General features: G+C 37.9%; 1 pseudogene; it reads left to right on the forward strand.

Moving 5' to 3' along the window:
- The first annotated feature begins 8,655 nt into the window (after positions 1-8,655).
- LOC138096757 (olfactory receptor 11H6-like) lies at positions 8,656-9,588 on the forward strand (annotated as a pseudogene).
- The last annotated feature ends 2,505 nt before the right edge of the window (positions 9,589-12,093 follow it).

A 12,093-nucleotide genomic window follows, 5' to 3' on the forward strand; every position in this document is an offset into this window, starting at 1 on the left:
GTATATATTTTTTGTGTGGTTGTTGTTGTTGTTTTTTAATAATTCTTGTGGCTTTGTTTTTTTTTTCTTCTTCTTCTTTCCTTTAATATTGTATTTTTGAAAATCTAAACTCTACTCTAGATTTTTAATCTTTGCTTTTTGGTATTTGTTGTCAATTTTGTACATTTATAAACCCAATCTTCCATACCCAACTTTACCTGAGAGTGAGATTACTGGCTTGACCACTCTCTCCTCTTTGGACTCTCCTTTTTCTCCACCAGGTTGTCTTTGTCTCCTCCCGCCCTCTTCTCTTCTCTACCCAACTCTGTGAATCTCTGTGAGTTCCAGACGATGGAGAACACTTAGGGAACTGGTTATTGGCTGGATCTGTCTCTCTCCTTTTCATTTCCCTCTTTTATCCTCCTGGCCACCTCTGTCTACTTCCTCCCTCTCCTCTTCCCTGTATAACTCCGTGAACATCTCTGAGTGGTCCAGACTGTGGAACGCACATAACGAAATGATTACTGGCTAGCCTGCTCTCTCCTCTTTTGATCCCACCTCATCTCATTCCAGTCACCTCTAACTACCCCTTCCCTCTTCTCTTCTTCATGTAACTCAGTGAACCTCTCTGGGTGTCCCTCAATGTGAAGAAACTTTTCATCTTTAACCTAGATGTTTTATCATCAGTGCTGTATAGATGGAGAAGTCTTGAGGCTACTGTAAAAATAAAACTGTAAACCAGAAGCAGGAGGCTTAAGTCCAAAGCCTGAGAACATCAGAGAACTCCTGAATCCAGGGAACATTAATCGGTAGGAGCTCATCAAATGCCTGCATACCTACACTGAAACCAAGCACCACCCAAGGGCCAACAAGTTCCAGAGCAAGACATACCACGCAAATTCTCCAGCAACACAAAAACACACCCCTGAGCTTCAATATACAGGCAGCTCAAATTTACTCCAAAGCCATTGACATCTCATAACTCATTACTGGACACTTCACTGCACTCCAGAGAGAAGAAATCCAGCTCCACCCACCAGAACACCGATACAACCTTCCCTAACCAGGAAACCTTAACAAGCCACTGATACAACCCTGCCCACAGTGAGGAAACTCCATAATAAAGAGAACTCCACAAATTCCCAGATTACAGAAAGGCCACCCCAAATGCAGCAATATAACCAAGATGAAGAGACAGAGGAATACTCAGCAGGTAAAGGAACAGGAGAAATGCCCACCAAACCAAACAAAAGAGGAAGAGATAGGGAATCTACCTGAGAAAGAATTCCGAATATTGATAGTGAAAATGATCCAAAATCTTGAAATCAAAATGGAATCACAGATAAATTGCCTAGAGACAAGGATTAAGAAGATGCAAGAAAGGTTTAACAAGGACCTAGAAGAAATAAAAAAGAGTCAATATATAATGAATAATGCAATGAATGAGAACAGAAACACTCTGGAGGCAACAAATAGTAGAATAATGGAGGCAGAAGATAGGATTAGTGAAATAGAAGATAGAATGGTAGAAATAAATGAATCAGAGAGGGAAAAAGAAAAACGAATTAAAGGAAATGAGGACAATCCCAGAGATCTCCAGGACAATATGAAACGCTCCAACATTCGAATTATAGGAGTCCCAGAAGAAGAAGACAAAAAGAAAGACCATGAGAAAATACTTGAGGAGATAATACTTGAAAACTTCCCTAAAATGGGGAAGGAAATAATCACCCAAGTCCAAGAAACCCAGAGAGTTCCAAACAGGATAAACCCAAGATGAAACACCCCAAGACACATATTAATCAAATTAACAAAGATCAAACACAAAGAACAAATATTAAAAGCAGCGAGGGAAAAACAACAAATAACACACAAGGGGTTTCCCATAAGGATAACAGCTGATCTTTCAATAGAAACTCTTCAGGCCAGGAGGGAATGGAAAGACATACTTAAAGTGATGAAAGAAAATAACCTACAGCCCAGATTACTGTAACCAGCAAGGATCTCATTCAAATGTGGAGGAGAAATCAAAAGCATTCCAGACAAGCAAAAGCTGAGAGAATTCAGCACCACCAAACCAGCTCTCCAACAAATGCTAAAGGATATTCCCTAGACAGGAAACACAAAAAGGGTGTATAAACCTGAACCCAAAACAATAAAGTAAATGGCAACAGGATCATACTTATCAATTATTACCTTAAACGTAAATGGGTTGAACGTCCCAACCAAAAGACAAAGTTTGGCCGAATGGTTACAAAAACAAGATCCCTATATATGCTGCCTACAAGAGACCCACCTCAAAACAAGGGACACATACAGACTGAAAGTGAAGGGCTGGAAAAAGATATTCCATGCAAATAGAGACCAAAAGAAGCAGGAGTAGCAATACTCATATCCGATAAAATAGACTTTAAAACAAAGGCTGTGAAAAGAGACAAAGAAGGCCACTACATAATGATCAAAGGATCAATCCAAGAAGAAGATATAACAATTATAAATATATATGCACCCAACATAGGAGCACCGCAATATGTAAGACAAATGCTCACAAGTATGAAAGGGGAAATTAACAATAACACAATAATAGTGGGAGACTTTAATACCCCACTCACACCTATGGACAGATCAACTAAACAGGAAATTAACAAAGAAACGCAAACTTTAAATGATACAATAGACCAGTTAGACCTAATTGATATCTATAGGACATTTCACCCCAAAACAATGAATTTCACCTTTTTCTCAAGTGCTCATGGAACCTTCTCCAGGATAGATCACATCCTGGGCCATAAATCTAACCCTGATAAATTCAAAACAGTCGAAATCATTACAAATATCTTTTCTGACCATAATGCATTAAGATTAGATCTCAATTACAGGAGAAAAACTATTAAAAATGCCAACATATGGAGGCTGAACAACACGCTTCTGAATAACCAACAAATCACTGACGAAATCAAAAAGAAATCAAAATATGCGTAGAAACGAATGAAAATGAAAACACAACAACCTAAAACCTGTGGGACACTATAAAAGCAGTGCTAAGAGGAAAGTTTATAGCAATACAGGCATACCTCAAGAAACAAGAAAAAAGTCAAATAAATAACCTGACTCTATACCTAAAGCAACTAGAAAAGGAAGAAATGGAGAACCTCAGAGTTAGTAGAAGGAAACAAATCTTAAAAATTAGGGCAGAAATAAATGCAAAAGAAACAAAAGAGACCATAGCAAAAATCAATAAAACCAAAAGCTGGTTCTTTGAAAGGATAAATAAAATTGACAAACCATTAGCCAGACTCATCAACAAACAAAGAGAGAAAAATCAAATCAATAAAATTAGAAATGAAAATGGAGAGATCACAACAGACAACACAGAAATACAAAGGATCATAAAAGACTACTATCAGCAGTTGTATGCCAATAAAATGGACAACGTGGAAGAAATGGACAAATTCTTAGAAAAGTACAACTTTCCAAAAATGAACCAGGAAGAAATAGAAAATCTTAACAGACCCATCACAAGCACGGAAATTGAAACTGTAATCAGAAATCTTCCAGCAAACAAAAGCCTAGGTCCAGACGGCTTCACAGCTGAATTCTACCAAAATTTTGAGAAGAGCTAACACCTATCCTACTCAAACTCTTCCAGAAAATTGCAGAGGAAGGTAAACTTCCAAACTCATTCTATGAGGCCACCATCACCCTAATACCAAAACCTGACAAAGATGCCACAAAAAAAGAAAACTACAGGCCAATATCACTGATGAACATAGATGCAAAAATCCTTAACAAAATTCTACCTATCAGAATCCAAAAAACACATTAAAAGGATCATACACCATGACCAAGTGGGCTTTATCCCAGGGATGCAAGGATTCTTCAATATCTGCAAATCAATCAATGTAATTCACCACATTAACAAATTGAAAAATGAAAGCCATATGATTATCTCAATAGATGCAGAGAAAGCCTTTGACAAAATTCAACATCCATTGATGATAAAACCTCTCCAGAAAGCAGGAATAGAAAGAACATACCTCAACATAATAAAAGCTATATATGACAAACCCACAGCAAACATTATCCTTAATGGTGAAAAATTGAAAGCATTTCCCCTAAAGTCAAGAACAAGACAAGGGTGCCCACTTTCACCGCTACTATTCAACATAGTTCTGGAAGTTTTGGCCACAGCAATCAGAGCAGAAAAAGAAATAAAAGGAATCCAAATTGGAAAAGAAGAAGTAAAACTCTCATTGTTTGCAGATGACATGATCCTCTACATGGAAAACCCTAAAGATTCCACCAGAAAATTACTAGAGCTATCAATGAATATAGTAAAGTTGCAGGATATAAAATCAACACACAAAAATCGCTTGCATTCCTATACACTAATAATGAGAAAGTAGAAAAAGAAATTAAGGAAACAATTCCATTCACCATTGCAATGAAAATAATAAAATACTTAGGAATATATCTACCCAAAGAAACTAAAGACCTATATATAGAAAATTAGAAAACACTGATGAAAGAAATCAAAGAGGACACTAATAGACGGAGAAATATACCATGTTCATGGATGGGAAGAATCAATATAGTGAAAATGCATATACTACCCTAAGCAATATACAGATTCAATGCAATCCCTATCAAGCTACCAGCGGTATATTTCACAGAGCTAGAACAAAGAATTTCACAATTTGTATGGAAATACAAAAAAACCTCGAATAGCCAAAGCAATCTTGAAAAAGAAGAATGGAACTGGAGGAATCAACCTGCCTGACTTCAGGCTCTACTAAAAAGCCACAGTCATCAAAACAGTATGGTACTGGCACAAAGACAGAAATATAGATCAATGGAACAAAATAGAAAGCCCAGAGATAAATCCACATACCTATGGACACCTTATCTTCGACAAAGGAGGCAAGAATATACAATGAATTAAAGATAATCTCTTTAAGAAGTGGTGCTGGGAAAACTGGTCAACCACTTGTAAAAGAATGAAACTAGATCACTTTCTAACACTGCACACAAAAATAAACTCAAAATGGATTAAAGATCTAAACGTAATACCAGAAACTATAAAACTCCTAGAGGAGAACATAAGCAAAACACTCTCTGACATAAATCACAGCAGGATCCTCTATGACCCACCTCCCAGAATACTGGAAATAAAAGCAAAAATAAACAAATGGGATCTAATTAAAATTAAAAGCTTCTGCACAACAAAGGAAACTATAAGCAAGGTGAAAAGACAGCCTTCAGAATGGGAGAAAATAATAGCAAATGAAGCAACTGACAAACAACTAATCTCAAAAATATACAAGCAACTTATGCAGCTCAATTCCAGAAAAATAAACGGCCCAATCAAAAAATGGGCCAAAGAACTAAATAGACATTTCTCCAAAGAAGACATACGGATGGCTAACAAACACATGAAAAGATGCTCAACATCACTCATTATCAGAGAAATGCAAATTAAGACCACAATGAGGTACCATTTCACACCAGTCAGAATGGCTGCAATCCAAAAGTCTACAAGCAATAAATGCTGGAGAGGGTGTGGAGAAAAGGGAACCCTCTTACACTGTTGGTGGGAATGCAAACTAGTACAACCACTATGGAGAACAGTGTGGAGATTCCTTAAAAAACTGGAAATAGAATTGCTTTATGACCCAGCAATCCCACTGCTGGGCATACACACCGAGGAAACCAGAATTGAAAGAGACACGTGTACCCCAATGTTCATCGCAGCACTGTTTATAATAGCCAGGACATGGAAACAACCTAGATGTCCATCAGCAGATGAATGGCTAAGAAAGCTGTGGTACATATACACAATGGAGTATTACTCAGCCATTAAAAAGAATACATTTGAATCAGTTCTAATGAGGTGGATGAAACTGGAGCCGATTATACAGAGTGAAGTAAGCCAGAAAGAAAAACACCAATACAGTATACTAACACATATATATGGAATTTAGAAAGATGGTAATGATAACCCTGTATGCGAGACAGCAAAAGAGACACAGATGTATAGAACGGACTTTTGGACTCAGAGGGAGAGGGAGAGGGTGGGATGATTTGGGAGAATGGCATTGAAACCTCTTTACTATCGTGTAAGAAACGAATCGCCTGTCTATGTTTGTTACAGGATACAAGATGCTTGGGGCTGGTGCATGGGTATGATCCAGAGAGATGATATGGGGTGGGAGGTGGGAGGGGGGTTCAGGATTGGGAACTCATGTACACCTGTGTTGGATTCATGTCAATGTATGGCAAAATCAATACAGTATTGTAAAACAAAATAAAGTAAAAATAAAAATTAAAAAAATAATAAAGGCACTGATTTAATGAAAAAAAAAGTCAAATGAGTTAGGGCAGAACTCACAAAAAAACTCAAGAAAAATTAAAAAGTAAAAATTTTAAAAATGGACAACTTTAATTTTCATTTTTGAGCTGGTAATTTCAGGGTCATGTGAAAATTAAACCTTTCTGTTTCTTTGTATCTCCCTGTCACTCTCTCTGAATACCTCTCATTATGCTAGAAATTTTCACCCACATTGTCTATAAAGGGGGTGTTCAGGATTGGGAAATCATGTACACCCATGTCGGATTCATGTCAATGTATGGGAAAACCAATACAGTATTGTAAAGCAAAATAAAGTAAAAATAAAAAAATTTTAAAATAAAATAAAGAGACAGAGAGAGAAAAATGAGAATGAATAGTCCATGAACAGATATTCAATTAATGTAATTCAAAACTCAGAGTGCTTTAATGATATATATACCACAGTAGCTATTTCTGCTCTATGTTGCAAAATATATATGGAGAGAGAAAATACCACCATGAGGTACTTTCCCATCATGTGATAAATTTCAACTGAGGACTGAAGGCTGTGTCCTCAATTTAGGATAAATTTTCAATTAAAAAAGAATAATGTTAGTTTATAGGCTGAATCTTATTTATGCAAACCAGTTTCATTTAAAATGTTCAAGGTGACTGTGCATGAAGCTTACTCCTCTTAAGCAAGAAATTCTTGCCTACAAAGAAGTGAAGTGATGTGAAGTTCACTCAGTCATGTCCAACTCTTTGAGACCCCATAGACTATAGCCCACCAGGTTCCTCTGTCCAGGGGATTTTCCAGGCAAGAATACTGGAGGGGATTGTCATTTCCTTCTCCAGGAGATCTTCCCAATACAGGGATCAAACCCAGGTCTCCCGCATTGCAGGCAGATTCTTCACCATTTGAGCCAACAGAGAACGTCTTTGCAGGTCCTCTGCCTACAAAGAGGACCAAGTTAAAAATGAAGAGTACATTGGAGAATTGTACAAACACTGAGAGAAATTAACAATGAAAATTATGGAATCTTTTTACAGAGATCTTAAAAATAAGAGGGTACATGAACTTCATAATTGGCCTTGCTATAAGCAATCACTGATAAAATTATAGTCTTTATCTCTTTTCCAACACTTCCAATAGTACATAAACAGAAACCCCATCTAAAACTGTGCATGTGTTGTTATTAAAGCTTACATAATACACAAACTCTTGCTTTATGGCTATATATTCTCACAACATTTTCTTCTATTTACACAGAGAATTATCTGTACAACTGTTTAAACGTCTATGTGTCCTTATGTAGGTTTGGCTCAAGTGGACATTTCTGAACCACAAAACTAACACAATATTGTAAACCAACTATACTCAAATTAAATTAATTCTAAAAATAATAGAACTGTTTTAAAGGAATGAATAAGGAAACTATTGATTGAAAGATGTGTCAGACATAGGAACCAGTGACAAAATGTGAAATTTATTTGGCTCCTACTTCCAGCAAACTGAAGAATTCCTTTCCTTCCAGTGGTTAGGACCCCATGCTTTCACTGCCAAGGGCGTGGGTTCAATCCTTGCTTGGGGAACTAAGATTCCACAAGCTGAGTGGGCATGCCCAAAAAGCAAGCAAACAAACAAATAAATTGTAAGGCAAAACAAAACAAGTCTGACATAAAGCAATTAGAAATTTTAACTCTTTATAAAATTAAGGAATTATTAATTTTTGGATTATATAGAGATATTTTGATAATAGCTTTTAAAATTTTCCAGGGTTACATGCTGAAATATTTTGTAATGAAATCATACATTTGGTATCTGCTTTGAAATAATATGGTAGGTATGGAAGTAGGTGGAGTTACAGCAAGTTTGCCCATGAATAATTGTTAAAGCTATGTGATAAATGTGTAGGGATTCACTATACTCTTCTCTTTGCTTTTGTATATCCTCCATAATCGAAAGTAAAAAAAAAAAACAAAAAACTATTCTTATTAAACTTTGCTTCCCATTCTCTGGAGGGAAAAAAAGTCCCTCTGAATGGCAAGGAGTATCTACCTTGGTTTATGTATTGCTGAGGACACAGACAAAGGAAGACATTAAATAAACCATGACAGGCATGATGATCATGAAGATGAGGCCATAATAAGCCCCCGCACTCCAAGTTCCTTGTTTCCTCCCAGTGTCACACTGGGTCAAAGAATGCTAAAAATCTTTAAGTAATCTAAAATCATGCTGCTTGCTGAATTAATGTAAAGCAGTTCAGAAATATCTTAATGAGAAAACTTCTGTAGAGTCATTTGAAAGATAATAATGTCTCCCTATTGCAGTTTTAGGAGAAAAAAAAATGAAAAACCCAGAAGGAAATAATCACTCTGACCCTGTGAGTGAATTCATTCTCCTTGGATTCCCTTGTACCTGGGAGGCTCAGATCTTCCTCTTCTCACTCTTCTCTGTGATCTATGTGTTGACACTAACTGGAAATTTGTGCATTATCTGTTCAGTGTGGTGGGACCACCATCTCCACACCCCCATGTACATCCTGCTGGCCAATTTTTCCTTCCTGGAGATGTGGTATGTCACTTCTACTGTCCCCAATATGCTAGCCAACATTCTCTCTGAGACCAAGATCACTTCCTTCTCTGGCTGCTTCCTCCAGTTCTACTTCTTCTTCTCCATAGGTGGTACCCAGACCTTCTTCTTGTCTGCCATGGCCTTTGACAGGTACCTTGCCATCTGCAGGCCCCTTCACTACCCCACTGTCATGCCAGTGCAACGCTGCATCAGAATGGGAGACTGCTGCTGGGTGTGTGGCTTTTTATACTTCCTCTTGCCTATTCACCTAATCTCTTAGCTCCCATTTCATTGTCTCAATAAGACTGATCATTTCCTATGTGACCCAGGACCCCTAATAAAGCTGTCCTGTGTGCCAGCTCCTGCCACTGAAATCATTTGTGCCACTTTTAACTCAGTCATAATTTTCCCTACCTTACTCTTCATTACCAGCTCCTACACCCTGGTTATCAGAGCTGTGTTTAGGGTACCTTCAGCAGAAGGCCGACATAAGGCTTTCTCTACATGTGGATCCCATCTGGCCGTGGTGTCTCTGTTTTATGGCTCCATTATGATTGTATATGTGAGCCCAACAGCAGGCAATTCAGCAGAGATTCAAAAATATGTGACTTTGTCCTATATTGTGTTAACTCAATTATTCAATCCTTTGATCTATAGTCTCTGAAATAAGGAGATGAATGAAGGAGGCACTGAGAAGGTTATTTAAGATGGTGAGATTTAGTCAAAATCATAAAAGATCTCTGAAGAACTGTGTTCATAACTGAAATAATGTATGGGAAATAAATAATTAAAAGATTGGTATTCAATTGGACTAATTAAATTAGGAAAATGTATTTTGGAGGAGGAGGAACATACTCAAGTGTAATTAGATGTTCATTAAATTAACTGTATCCATTTTTATTGTTAGAGAACATTTGATATTAATAGTAAAACTATTAATAGTAAAAGTAAAACTTTTCAAATTCAAATAAAAATAATCAAAAGCCAGATGATCAGTTATCTTGCTGACATTCAGATTGAAACAAGTTAATAGTTGCTGCCAATATCACATACATACATATGGGTACATGTGATATGTCCAACATTTTAAATTTATTACTAGTATTTCTCTGGTGAGTCAAAAGTTTTGTATTCTAAACTTATAAAACAACATTTAAATTTTACTATCTCAATATTCAGTTCAGCTCAGTTCAGTCGCTCAGTCGTGTCCGACTCTTTGCAAACCCATGAATCGCAGCACGCCAGGCCTCCCTTTCCATCACCAACTTCTGGAGTTCACTCAGAATCACGTCCATCGAGTCAGTGATGCCATCCAGCCATCTCATCCTCTGTTGTCCCCTTCTCCTACTGCCCTCAACCACTCCCAGCATCAGAGTGTTTTCCAATGAGTCAACACTTCCCATGAGGTGTCCAAAGTACTGGAGATTCAGCTTTAGCATCAGTCCTTCCAAAGAAACCCCAGGGCTGATCTCCTTCAGAATGGACTGGTTGGATCTCCTTGCAGTCCAAGGGACTCTCCAACACCACAGTTCAAAAGCATCAATTCTTTGGCGCTCAGCCTTCTTCACAGTCCAACTCTCACATCCATACGTGACTAATGGAAAAACCATAGCCTTGACTAGATGGACCTTAGTTGGCAAAGTAATGTCTCTGCTTTTGAATATGCTACCTAGGTTGGTCATAACTTTCCTTCCAAGGAGTAAGCATCTTTTAATTTCATGGCTGCAATCACCATCTGCAATAAAGTCTGACACTGTTTCCACTATTTCCCCATCTATTTCCCATGAAGTGATGAGACCAGATGCCATGATCTTCGTTTTCTGAATGTTGAGCTTTAGGTCAACTTTTTCGCTCTCCTCTTTCACTTTCATCATGAGGCTTTTTAGTTCCTCTTCACTTTCTGCCATAAGGGTGGTGTCATCTGCATATCTGAGGTTATTGATATTTTTCCCAACAATCTTGATTCCAGCTAGTGTTTCTTCCAGTCCAGCATTTCTCATAATGTACTCTGCATAGAAGTTAAATAAGCAGGGTGACAATATACAGCCTTGATGTACCCCTTTTCCTATTTGGAACCACGCTATCGTTCCATGTCCAGTTCTAACTGCTGCTTCCTGACCTGCATACAGATTTCTCAAGAGGTAGGTCAGGTGGTCTGGTATTCCCATCTCTTTCAGAGTTTTCCACAGTTTATTGTGATCCACACAGTCAAAGGCTTTGGCATAGTCAATAAAGCAGAGATAGATGTTTTTCTGGAACTCTCTTGCTTTTTCCATGATCCAGCAGATGTTGGCAATTTGATCTCTGGTTCTTCTACCTTTTCTAAAACCAGCTTGAACATCAGGAAGTTCACGGTTCACGTATTGCTAAGGCCTGGCTTGGAGGAGAAGGGAATGGCAAACCACTTCAGTATTCTTCCCTTGAGAACCCCATGAACAGTATGAAAAGGCAAAATGATAGGATACTGAAAGAGGAACTCCCTAGGTCTGTAGGTGCCCAATATGCTACTGGAAATCAGTGGAGAAATAACTCCAGAAAGAATGAAGGGATGAGGCCAAAGCAAAAACAATACCCAGCTGTGGTTGTGACTGGTGATAGAAGCAAGATCCGATGCTGTAAGAGCAATATTGCATAGGAACCTGGAATGTCAGGTCCGTGAATCAAGGCAAACTGGAAGAGGTCAAACAAGGGACGGCAAGAGTGAACGTCGACATTCTAGTAATCAGCAAACTAAAATGGACTGGAATGGGTGAATTTAACTCAGATGACCATTATATCTACTACAGTGGCCAGGAATCCCTCAGAAGAAATGAAGTAGCCATCATGGTCAACAAGAGTCCAAAATGCAGTACTTGGATGCAATCTCAAAAATGACAGAATGATCTCTGTTCATCTCCAAGGCAAACCTTTCAATATTACCGTAATCCAAGTCTATGCCCCAACCAGTAATGCTGAAGAAGCTGAAGTTGAACGGTTTTATGAAGACCTACAAGATCTTTTAGAACTAACACCCAAAAATGATGTCCTTTTCATTATAGGGGACTGGAATGCAAAAGTAGGAAGCCAAGAAACACCTGGAATAACAGGCAAATTTGGCCTTGGAATGCAGAATGAAGCAGGGCAAAGACTAATAGAATTTTGCCAAGAAAATGCACTGGTCATAGCAAACACCCTCTTTCAACAACACAAGAGAAGACTCTAAACATGGACA

This window comes from Capricornis sumatraensis, chromosome 2 (assembly GCF_032405125.1).
Source record: "Capricornis sumatraensis isolate serow.1 chromosome 2, serow.2, whole genome shotgun sequence".
Classification (NCBI taxonomy): domain Eukaryota; kingdom Metazoa; phylum Chordata; class Mammalia; order Artiodactyla; family Bovidae; genus Capricornis; species Capricornis sumatraensis.